Source organism: Podarcis pityusensis, assembly GCF_964106645.2.
Source record: "Podarcis pityusensis genome assembly, chromosome: W".
Lineage (NCBI taxonomy): Eukaryota > Metazoa > Chordata > Lepidosauria > Squamata > Lacertidae > Podarcis > Podarcis pityusensis.
This window is the reverse complement of record NC_138045.1, coordinates 26939032-26949447: the sequence shown is the minus strand read 5'-3', so window position 1 is coordinate 26949447 and position 10416 is coordinate 26939032.

Below are 10416 nucleotides of genomic sequence, written 5' to 3'. Positions count from 1 at the left end.
AGGAGTCGGGACTGTCAAACTGGCAAGTCTGCACACAACCATCAGCAAAGTACTATTTGTTCGAAATTCTGCAGAAAATTTGCTCAGCATCCCACAGCTGACCGAGCAAGACTTTGAGATTTCCTTCAAGAAGAGCATCTGTGCCATCAAAGAGGACATTTTGCATGCGAAGTTTATAGATGGCTTGTTCTTGATAACTTATGATGTCAATGCTGTTGATGTGTCTAATGTTGAATCTTGTTGTGTTGCACAAACTGACAAAGTTCTTCATGCAGGATGTATTCATGAAACAGCACAGACCGTTTGGTCACATGTCATGGGAGGCTGTCAGGGAACTGCCATCAGTGCCGGAGGGAGAGAGCAAAACCCAGAGGGATTCCGGAGGGCGTCCCGGGATTGGGAGAGGCAGCCCATCTTCTGGGGAAGAGAATCAGCGTAGCACCAGTGGAGAAGGGGGGCAGATGGGGGAAGCGGCGAGGCAGTCCCATGACTCCTTGCCAGGGACCAGCGGGGAGAGTAGAGGTCCTCCGCTGCCTACACCCTCCTTGCGCAGAAGGCTTCTGCGCAGAGAGAGTAGGAGGAGACTAGGTGTCAAAGAGCTTCTTTGCTGGAAGAAGTTTAAGAAACGCCCACTGACGGATTCTGCCAGCGATTGAGACAGCCACGGGTGAGTGGCTGTCCGGACAGAAAAGGTTCACTCAGGCAATCCAGCCAGGTGTTTGCACTGGCTTACGCACGAGCAACCCCTAGAACCATTACAGAGGCGTTGGCCAAGATGCCTGGGTTGGTTCAGGGTTTGACCATAAAGCCCTGTAAGTTTCACATGAAATGTGTATCTTGTGCAGAGAACAAGGTGAAGTGTAATGGCTTGGCTCTCCCACAGAAGCGAGACACCGGTAGTAATTATCTCAGGTTTATTGCTCAAACACACTAGTGAATTGAAGGTAGTCTAGTAAGAGGCCACAGAGTCACCCCCTTGTCACAAGTTCAGTAGTTGCTGCTCTGCAGCAGCGTGCTCTAGTGGGCTCTTGAACATGGCATCCATCAGTCTCCAGACCTCCCGCAGCTTCCCTAGAGCCCTGTGTTGCGTCTCCATAAGGGTGATAGCCCAGTCCTTAGCTGTCCCCCCCCAGCCAACTGATCAGGCACGCAACACGCTGCTTATCTGAGCTGAATTCAGCTGATCTCAAGTCCAAAATGTATCTGGCTTCAGTTCTAAAGGCTGCATAATGTTCTGTATCTCCATTGTATTGAGCCGGGTTCAGTCCAGGCCCCCTGCTGGATCTGAGGTTCTTTTCCTGTTCTGAAGTTAACCTCTGTTCCTGCAGTACTCATGCCAAAATATCTAGTTGGCTTTTGAGCTGCCACGTGTTGCTTCTTAATTCTATTATGGGGTCTGTGGGCTCTGCTGCCCCTCCCGTTGCTCCCCCAGCCGCACTTTCCACTTCCAGTACTTGCCCATCCATCACGGTCTTTGATGTCCTCTGGTGTGAGAGATTAAGATGAGACTCGGCAATCTGTAATGGCTTGGCTCTCCCACAGAAGCGAGACACCGGTCGTAATTATCTCAGGTTTATTGCTCAAACACATAAATCACTCCGGAGCTCCTTCACTCCGTGTCTGACTCCAAGTTAGCAGTTGCCGAGTCTAAACTCCGCCCCTTCCTCTTCTTCCAACAGGGGAAAAAACCCTTTCGCTTCCGCTCTTTTTCCCTCCTCTCACTGACCTTTTCGCGCCTTCGAGTTTTTGGGCTAGCTATTCCCGGCCTCTCTCGATCTGTTTCTGAGCTAAGACTGGCATTTTGTGTATCCCTGCTCTGGCTCCCCCTTCCTTGGTCACTATGCTCAGGGATCAGATTACCATTGCTATCTGCTGCCTGCTCTCTGTTCTCTGAAGCCATGCCGCTAGGCTGCCGCTCCTCCCTCTCACATTCCAGCTCACATTCCAGTGTCTTTATCTCTCTTTGTCTGTTCTCATTCCCAGCCTCTGTCAGCTCTGGAACGAAGCTGACAGGACGGTTGCTCCGAAAGGCAAAGTGTCTAGCCGATAGGCTTCCAAACCCTATCAGCTAGTCCACGCAGACCTGGTTGCACCCTCTTTGGGTGGAGCAAGGTACTTCATGGTTTTAATTGATTCTTTTTCCAGGTACATTCATGTGTTTATACTCCAGCAGAAGTCAGAAGCGTTTCCTAGGTTCAAGGCGTTCTGTGCTTGGTTGGAAAATGCTCACAATAAACGCATTGGCTGTTTGTTTTCTGATCAAGGCGGTGAATTCACTTCTCAGCAGTTTGAAGCTTTCCTGACTGAGAAGGGAATCCAGCACGACCTCTCAAGTCCCAGATCTCCATGGGAGAATGGACTTTGCGATCGGGCAAGCCAGACTTTGCTGCAAGGCCTAAAAACCTTGTTGCATGATGCCAATCTCCCTGAGAAATATTGAGTGGAGTCTTTGAATACTTTTGTTTATTCATACAACAGGAGACTGTCATCACCTATTGGTTGTACTCCCTATGAGAAGGTGTTTGGTAAGAAACCTTACGTCAAGCACATGAGAATCTTTGGTTTTGACATGTGGGTTCACACCCCACAGAGCAGCAAGCTTGGGAAGCGTGGGGCGCATGGTTTGTTCATGGGGTACGAAAAAGGTGCATACAGGGTATTCATGACTGACTCTAAGTCCTTTAGGTTCACAAAGAGTGTTGAGTACAATCCTAAATGGGGGGGGGGGGGATGTGGGAATTTTCCAGAGTCACTCAGGAGAGGAGGATGAAGATGATGTGGTTGAAGAAGAAGCTGAGGATGATGATCAGAGTTTGGATTCCAGCTCAGTGGGCGGCACTGCTGCTGATGTCAGCTACAGTGATGACACAGCAGACTACAAGAGCGCAAAGTCCTCATTCAGACCATCTGATGCATCTGACACTGAACTGGAAGAACCACTGTTCACCATTGGCCACTTTTCTCCTAAGGAAGAGGAGATGAGTGCAGAAGACTTGTGCCTAGTAGGCAGATCTGAAAGGGCCACAAAAGGCAAACCTCCAAAGAGATTTGCTGATGAGTTTGCTAAGACAGCAACTGCTGTTCTTGGTAGCTCAGAGAAGGTGTGGGAACATTCAAGCTTCAAAGAGGTCCAGGAGTTAACCTCTAAAGATGCTGAGCCATGGCTTAATGCCATGAAAGCCGAAGTTGATTCCTTGAATAGGAACCAAACCTGGGAGCTAGTCCCAGTAGTCCCAGGAATGAGGCTGGTTGGCAGCAAATGGGTCTTCAAGGCCAAGACAGACCAGACTGGCAAGGTTGTCAGGCACAAAACCATATTGGTCGCCAGAGGTTTTTCACAGGTAGCAGGACAGGATTACCACGAGACCTACTCACCCCCCGTCAAGTATGAGAGCATTAGGTTAATGCTCAAGATTGCTGCAGAGGAGAAACTGCACATTTCTCATCACAATGTGAACACAGCTTTTTTGTACGGGGTTTTGGGGGAGGAGCTGTATATGCTTCCACCTGATGAAATGCAGGTACAGAAGGGAATGGTCTGTAAACTACGGAAATCCCTATATGGTCTCAAGCAGAGTGCCAGGTGTTGGAACACGAAACTCACTGAGACATTGCTTTCTCTAGGTTTTCACCAAGGCAAAGCTGATCCATGTGTGTTTGTCAAGGAGGAGGTGCAAAGCAAACTGTATTGTTTATGTTTTGTTGATGATCTTCTGATGTTTTGGAAGAATCAGGCTTTGTACCAAAGCACCCTAGCTCAGCTGAAGGAGCACTTTGACATGAAGGATCTTGGTGAGGTATCCAACTATCTTTCTCTGCAGGTGGAGAAGGAGCAAGCAGGTAATTTTCTGGTACACCAGACACAGAAAATTGCCGATGTATTAACCAGGCTGAATTTGGTTGATGCAAACCCAGCAGACACACCGATGGTGACAGGTAGATAGTACTGCTGAAGCATTTTCTGACACCACACTGTATAAATGCATTCTAGGCAAGCTGAGAAAAGCCAGCCACTATATATATTTGTCAAATTGGATCTCGGACAGGTACAGACGCTGGCTCAGGCCTAGAACATGGAGAAAAGCCAGCATCTGGCACATGTTTTCAGCAGAGAGACCTTATACTACTATTAAATGAGAAAAACTACGTCTGACTTTACACTTGCTGTGATGACAACAATTGATCAAATACTTATGAGCTTTTAAGCTTTCTGTTTGTGTGAATGATTTCAGATGCCAGATTATCACCTATGTTACCTTGTTAACATACTTCATCTTTGTGTCAGTGAAGATCATGCTGATGGAAAGGGGCAAGTTATATAAAATATTTTTCAGGCATGAATAAAAGTACCGTATTTTTCGCTCTATAGGACACACCGGACAATAGGACGCACCTTGTTTTAGAGGGGGGGAAACAAGGGGAAAAAAATTCTCCCCCTCTCTGCCCAGCGCCCCATCAGCGAAGCGGCAGGAGGCGCTGCGCAGAGAGGGGGAGAATTTTCCCCCTCTTGTTTTCCCCCTCTAAAACAAGGTGCCGTTTAAGGTGCGTTCAGTCACCTTCAGGCGGCTACCTTGGAAGCCTGGAGAGCGAGAGGGGTCGGTGTGCACCGACCCCTCTCACTCTCCAGGCTTCAGGTTCCTTTCGACCTGCTCTTTGGGGCTGGCAGGGGGAAGCCCACCAGCAGCCCCAAAGAGCAGGTCGGGGAGCAGGGAAAGACGCGCAGCGGAGAGGCTCCTGCCATAGTCGTGCGTCACCTCTCCAGCTGGGAGAGGGTTGCGGGGCTATGGCTTCTTTAGCCCTGCACTCGCTCTCCAGGCTGAAGAGGTGGCGCGCAGCGGAGAGGCTCCTGCCATAGCCGCGCGTCACCTCTCCAGTTGGGAGAGGGTCACGAGGGCTGCTTTAGCCGCGCGCGCGCTCTCCCGGCAGGAGAGGTGGTGCGTGGCTAAAGAGGCTCCTGCCATAGTCGCGCATCACCTCTCCAGCTGGGAGAGGGTCGTGGGGCTATGGCTTCTTTAGCCCCGCGTGCGCTCTCCCGGCTGGAGACGTGGTGCGTGGCTATAGAGGCTCCTACCATAGTGTTTAAAACTTAAAAGGTACATGCCCGGGCTAGAGAGCATCTGAGAGCAGCGGGCAATAATGATGCTGCAATTGAAATAGCTTATCCTAGACAAACCCCTAATTGGGACTATAATACCGCTAATGGGAGAGCAACATTAGAAACATATCATAGAATCATGTTAGAAGACATGAGGAAAGCGGCTAAAAACCCATCAATATGGCTAAGGTAGTGGAAGTGACCAACCCATAGCCTATATGTCTGAAAAATTAACCACTACGGAACAAGGTTTGCCTACCTGCATGCGAGCAGTAGTGCAAAGAAGGCAGCATCAGATTGGACTGTTATGACTGATCTACACCAACCCCTTCGACTCACCATTTCTCGGCGCCCACCAGACGACCACCCTGCTGGTGCCACCCCTGAAAGCTGGCACCTCTACACACGGCAGAAGAATCCAGCATGGACTAGAAGAGGACCTTTTCTATCCTTTCCTTTTCTTTTCTTTCCCTTTGAATATATAGCTTTGTATATAGCTTTGTGGGAGGTACCTCAGGTATTAGAAGAAGGAGGTATTAGGAAATAGATATATCCCTGCGCCCAAATGCCGCAGATAGAACTGCGGGTGACCATGGTTTTGGCCAGGATGGTACTCTTCTTATTTCTGGCCATCGGCGCGCCCACACCGCTTAAGGTAACCCAGCAGTTAATGAGAGAGTGGGGTGCCCACAACACATACAATAAATGGTTGCAAATGGCAGAAATGGTAGCCTATTCTGCAAACTGAACCAATTGCACAGTCTGCACTCTGGGACCTACAGATGCTTTGGGAGGAATACCTCTCCTCCCTGTTCCTTGGAATGAGTCCTCAGTTACGGCCCCGATTTTGGGTTCCGCCAGATTTTGTGCTGCGTTAAATTTGACGGGAGGAGCCTTTGGCTTTAATATCTCTGACCATAGTGAGGCTATTCAAAACTTGGCGGCAGAAATAGAGAAAGTAGCCCATGTTCCTGTCCCAGCATGGAACGGGTGGGACATGTCCTGGTGGACTGATTGGCTTCCGAACCTTGGGTTGCTTAGAGGACTTTCAATGATGTTAATGGGCCCCTTGCTGATTTTGCTTCTTCTCTGCTCCTGTATACCCTGCTTACTGCAATGTTTGCAAAATATGATGCATAAAATGTTGTCGCGAATGATTCGGCCCCAGATCATAGCACTGACATGAGAATACCGGCCAGTGCCTTGGGACGAGCCGTAAGGCTGTCCAAAAGAAGAGGAGGGAATGAAGGAATGGGTTTCCCAAATCTAAAACCTGACTGTGCAGTCAGTCTGAAATGGGCCCCAAAATCCCCATCTTTCCTTCTCCATTAGCTAAAATGCATTAACTTGAACACTTGAGCACTTGAGCCAAGAACCCAGCTGTATAAACAAAGCTCTCTCCTTTATCAGTACGTGACGCTTAATGAATGGCCTTGTCAGTTCCGAAGTGGAGACAGGATGGCAGAGCTGGGGCTTATCTTATCTTGTGTGTTGTAAATATCCTGACACACTGACGCACAGACCTTGCAAGACACCCCCACACTCGGGAATGACGCCAGGAGTGCTCTTAGAGTTGGTGACCTTCTTGTCAGCTTTGCCTTTGAGCCAGTGCCACCGACTGGGCTCAACCACTTCAGCCCGACTGGGCCAGGCAAGCTGGGGTAGCACTTCCAGAGACCTTCTTCTGCAGGAACAGGTCTAAGTGCTGTGGACTCACAACTCAGAGCTGTGAGCACCGAACTCACTTCCAGAAGACAGCGGTGCGCAGCAGAGTATAGCAGAGCATAGCAGAGCATAAATCACTCGGACGACAGCGCTGAAGAATATCTTCTTTTATTCACTAACAGCTACTGTACTATACAAACTATATACAAATGGAGACGCTGGACTGCACTGCGTGTTACAGCTGCTTTCTGCAGTGACCTTATCTACACAGAGATAACACTCAGTCTCCCCCTTTGAAGTGAGGCTGGAGCGGAATAAGTAGCAAGCACAATCCTCCCCCTCCTCTCTGGAAAATCAGCAGATTCTTGCAATGGGAGGGGTGAAATCTCCTCACTTCTTACCCCAAGATAAGGAATACAGGAACATCCTTTTATGGTCAAGAGTACAGGAACAGGAACATCTGTTTATGGTCATGGATGTCAACTTACGTGTATAAGCTGACGTGGCTGGATTCCTGGGGAAGGGGGGAGGGTGCCTGGAGGATATATATACTGTATGCAATTTCTCTAGTTTTTGTGCTTGCTGTGAACTGATTCACGCAGTGCCTTCTGCTATCCGGAGAGCGGAATAAACTCTTTCTCTGAACCAAACCTCGGTGTCATTTGACTCCTTCCTCCCTGTTCTGGGAGCAACGCTCACCCTACCAATCGGTAAAATCTAATAAGGCTACACAAGCACTTCTGGAGTGTGCTACATGTACAACCATTGTCTGTTTGACTGGCTGTGCAAAAAGCAGACGACAGTAAGCCTAAGTTCCTGTGAAGCAGAACTCAATGCCCTGTCATTTTCACTCATGGATTGTGAATGGTTGATGCAACTGTTTCAGGACATCAGAGTTTCTGTGAAATGTCCTGTACAGGTGTATCAAGACAATAGATCCTGTTTGGCTTTGCTGAACTTAGAGAGTGGCAAGCAAAGAACCAAATACTTGCAGATAAAGTTACATCGTGCAAGAGAGTGTATTCAGAAAGGACTCATTCAGGTGTCCTACATGCCAGGAAACAAAATTCCTGCAGATCTGTTGTCTAAGGTTGTTAACAGAGAATAACTTAAGGTTTATATACAGAAGTTGTAGTACCACAGGTACTACAGGTTACATGGAAAGGGGGAGGATGTTAGGATATAGTTCCATTCCGCCTTAAATGGGTACAGGCATGACGTTTGTGTATCACATGCCTGTTTACTTCCAGCACTGTCTGCTGGGAACTTCCGTTGTATATTGCTTTTACGTTACTGCTGTTTTGCTGGACACGAAGGCAAGCAGTCATTTTTTCCTTTGTTCCTGAACTACACTGAATAAATGCTATAAATATGCTTGCACGTATTTCTCTGTCTGCCTCTTCTGCTGTGAGTGATTTACACACTTTGCTGACAGGGCGTGCACGGGTCTCTAAACGTATCTGAGGCTCGTGTCGCTAACTGACTGATGCTGTTCTACGGGAGACCGGTGATCATCCGGAGCCAGCTGGGGGCCTGCCTGATTCCCCTGTCTCCCCAGCAGTATCCCAAGACTGGCCACAGTGATCCATGCGATGGTCACCTCCAGGCTTGATTACTGTAACTCGCTCTACGCGGGGCTGCGCTTGAAGCTGACCCAGAAACTCCAGCAGGTGCAGAATGCTGTGGTGAGGCTCCTTACGGGGTCCTTGCCGCAGGATCACATTCATCCTGAGGCCTCACAAGGACTGCTGCGCTCTGCTGCCCAGGAGGACTCTCCTGTGTGAGTGTCTGAGGGCCCTGCTCCTTCCTGCCACTCACCATCTGGCCCGGGGCGGGGCCTGAAGGACTCACAGGGACTGCTGCGCTCTGCTGCCCAGGAGGACTCTCCTGTGTGGGTGTCTGAGGGCCCTGCTCCTTCCTGCCACTCACCATCTGGCCCGGGGCGGGGCCTGAAGGACTCACAGGGACTGCTGCGTTCTGCTGCCCAGGAGGACTCTCCTGTGTGAGTGTCTGAGGGCCCTGCTCCTTCCTGCCACTCACCACCTGGCCCAGGGCGGGGCCTGACAGGCCTCACAGGGACGGTTGTTGTCACTGCTGCTGCGACCCAGGGGGATCCGGAGGGGCGCAGAGTCTGTTTTAAAATGTTCCTTTTCTTTTCATTTTTTTGTATATGTGGGGACGGGGATGGGGGTGGGATGGATGTTTAGTTGGGAATTTGTTTGATTTTAATGGATTTGTAATTTTTATAGTTTTTCATTTGTATTGTTTTTTGTTTTCTGGGGTTTTTTATTGTTTTAAGGTCTTATTTTGTTCTTAAGGGGAAGGGTCAGGGCTGCCGGGGAGTGGGTCCCAGCCAACAAAATGGCTGGGGTATGTTCCACGGAGGGGGATGCGCTGGGACAACCGATCTCAGTGATCACGGGTAGGAGGAGGAGTTACGCTAAGACCAGACCATGTCATTACAGAGGAGGCAGGTTTAGTCGTTGTCTGAGGACTATCCCTGCCTCCGGGTCTGGTCCTGTCCGGACGGATACTAGAATCAGCAAGGGATACCCACATAGCCTGAAGGTGCTGCTGTGCAATGCCAGGTCAATGATTCATAAGACCACTGCCATCCATGACGTGATCATGGATGGAGGATTTGACCTGGCTTGTGTAACAGAGACTTGGTTGGATGAAGCAGGTGGGCCTGTTCTTGCCGCTGCTTGTCCACCAGGTTTCTCTTACGCACAGCAACCCAGGCCCTGTGGGCGGGGAGGGGGGGTTGCAGTGATTTTTAGGAAGTCATTAGTTTGCACCAGGCATCCTATTGGGAAGACCCAGTTCTCTGAGTGCATGTTCTGGAAGTTGGGCAATAGGGGCAGTACAGGATTCCTTTTGGTGTACCGACCTCCCCGCTGCACCAAGGATTCCCTGCCCGAGCTGCTTCAGGTCGTGGCGGATGTTCTCCTGGAGACACCTAGTTTGGTTGTCCTAGGGGATTTTAACATCCATGCCGACACGACCTTACAAGGGGCCGCTCGGGACTTCGTGGAAAGCATGGCCTCCATGGGGCTGTCCCTGAATAAGTTTGGCCCAACCCATAGCCACGGACATGCCTTGGACCTGGTGTTTACCTCCATGGATGTTGGTGTTCTGACACTAAGTAAAAGCGAAACAAAAGAAGTGCCATGGTCAGACCACTTCCTGGTGCAACTTGACTTCTCCGCGACCCTTCCCCTCTGCAGGGAGGTGGGACCGATTCGGATGGTCCGCCCCCGCCACTTAATGGATCCAAATGGTTTCCAGAGAGCGGTAGGGGATGCTTTATCCCATGTTGATGGCCTTTCAGCTGATTCCCTGGTGGCCCGCTGGAATGTGGAGTTAACCAGGGCTATTGACTGTTTGGCTCCGAAGCGCCCTCTCCGATTGCATGGAGCCCGGATGGCCCCGTGGTTTTCCACGAATCTGAGGGCAATGAAACAATCGTTGAGACGGCTAGAGCGCCGGTGGCGGATGACCCATTCTGAAGCTGACCGGACACAGGTTAGAGCTCAGTGTCGAGCCTACCAAGTGGCGGTAGCGACGGCGAAGAAGGCTTTCTTCGCCGCCTCTATTGCATCTGCAGAAAACAGCACCAGGAGACTTTTTCAGGTGGTCCGCAATTTAGCGGAACC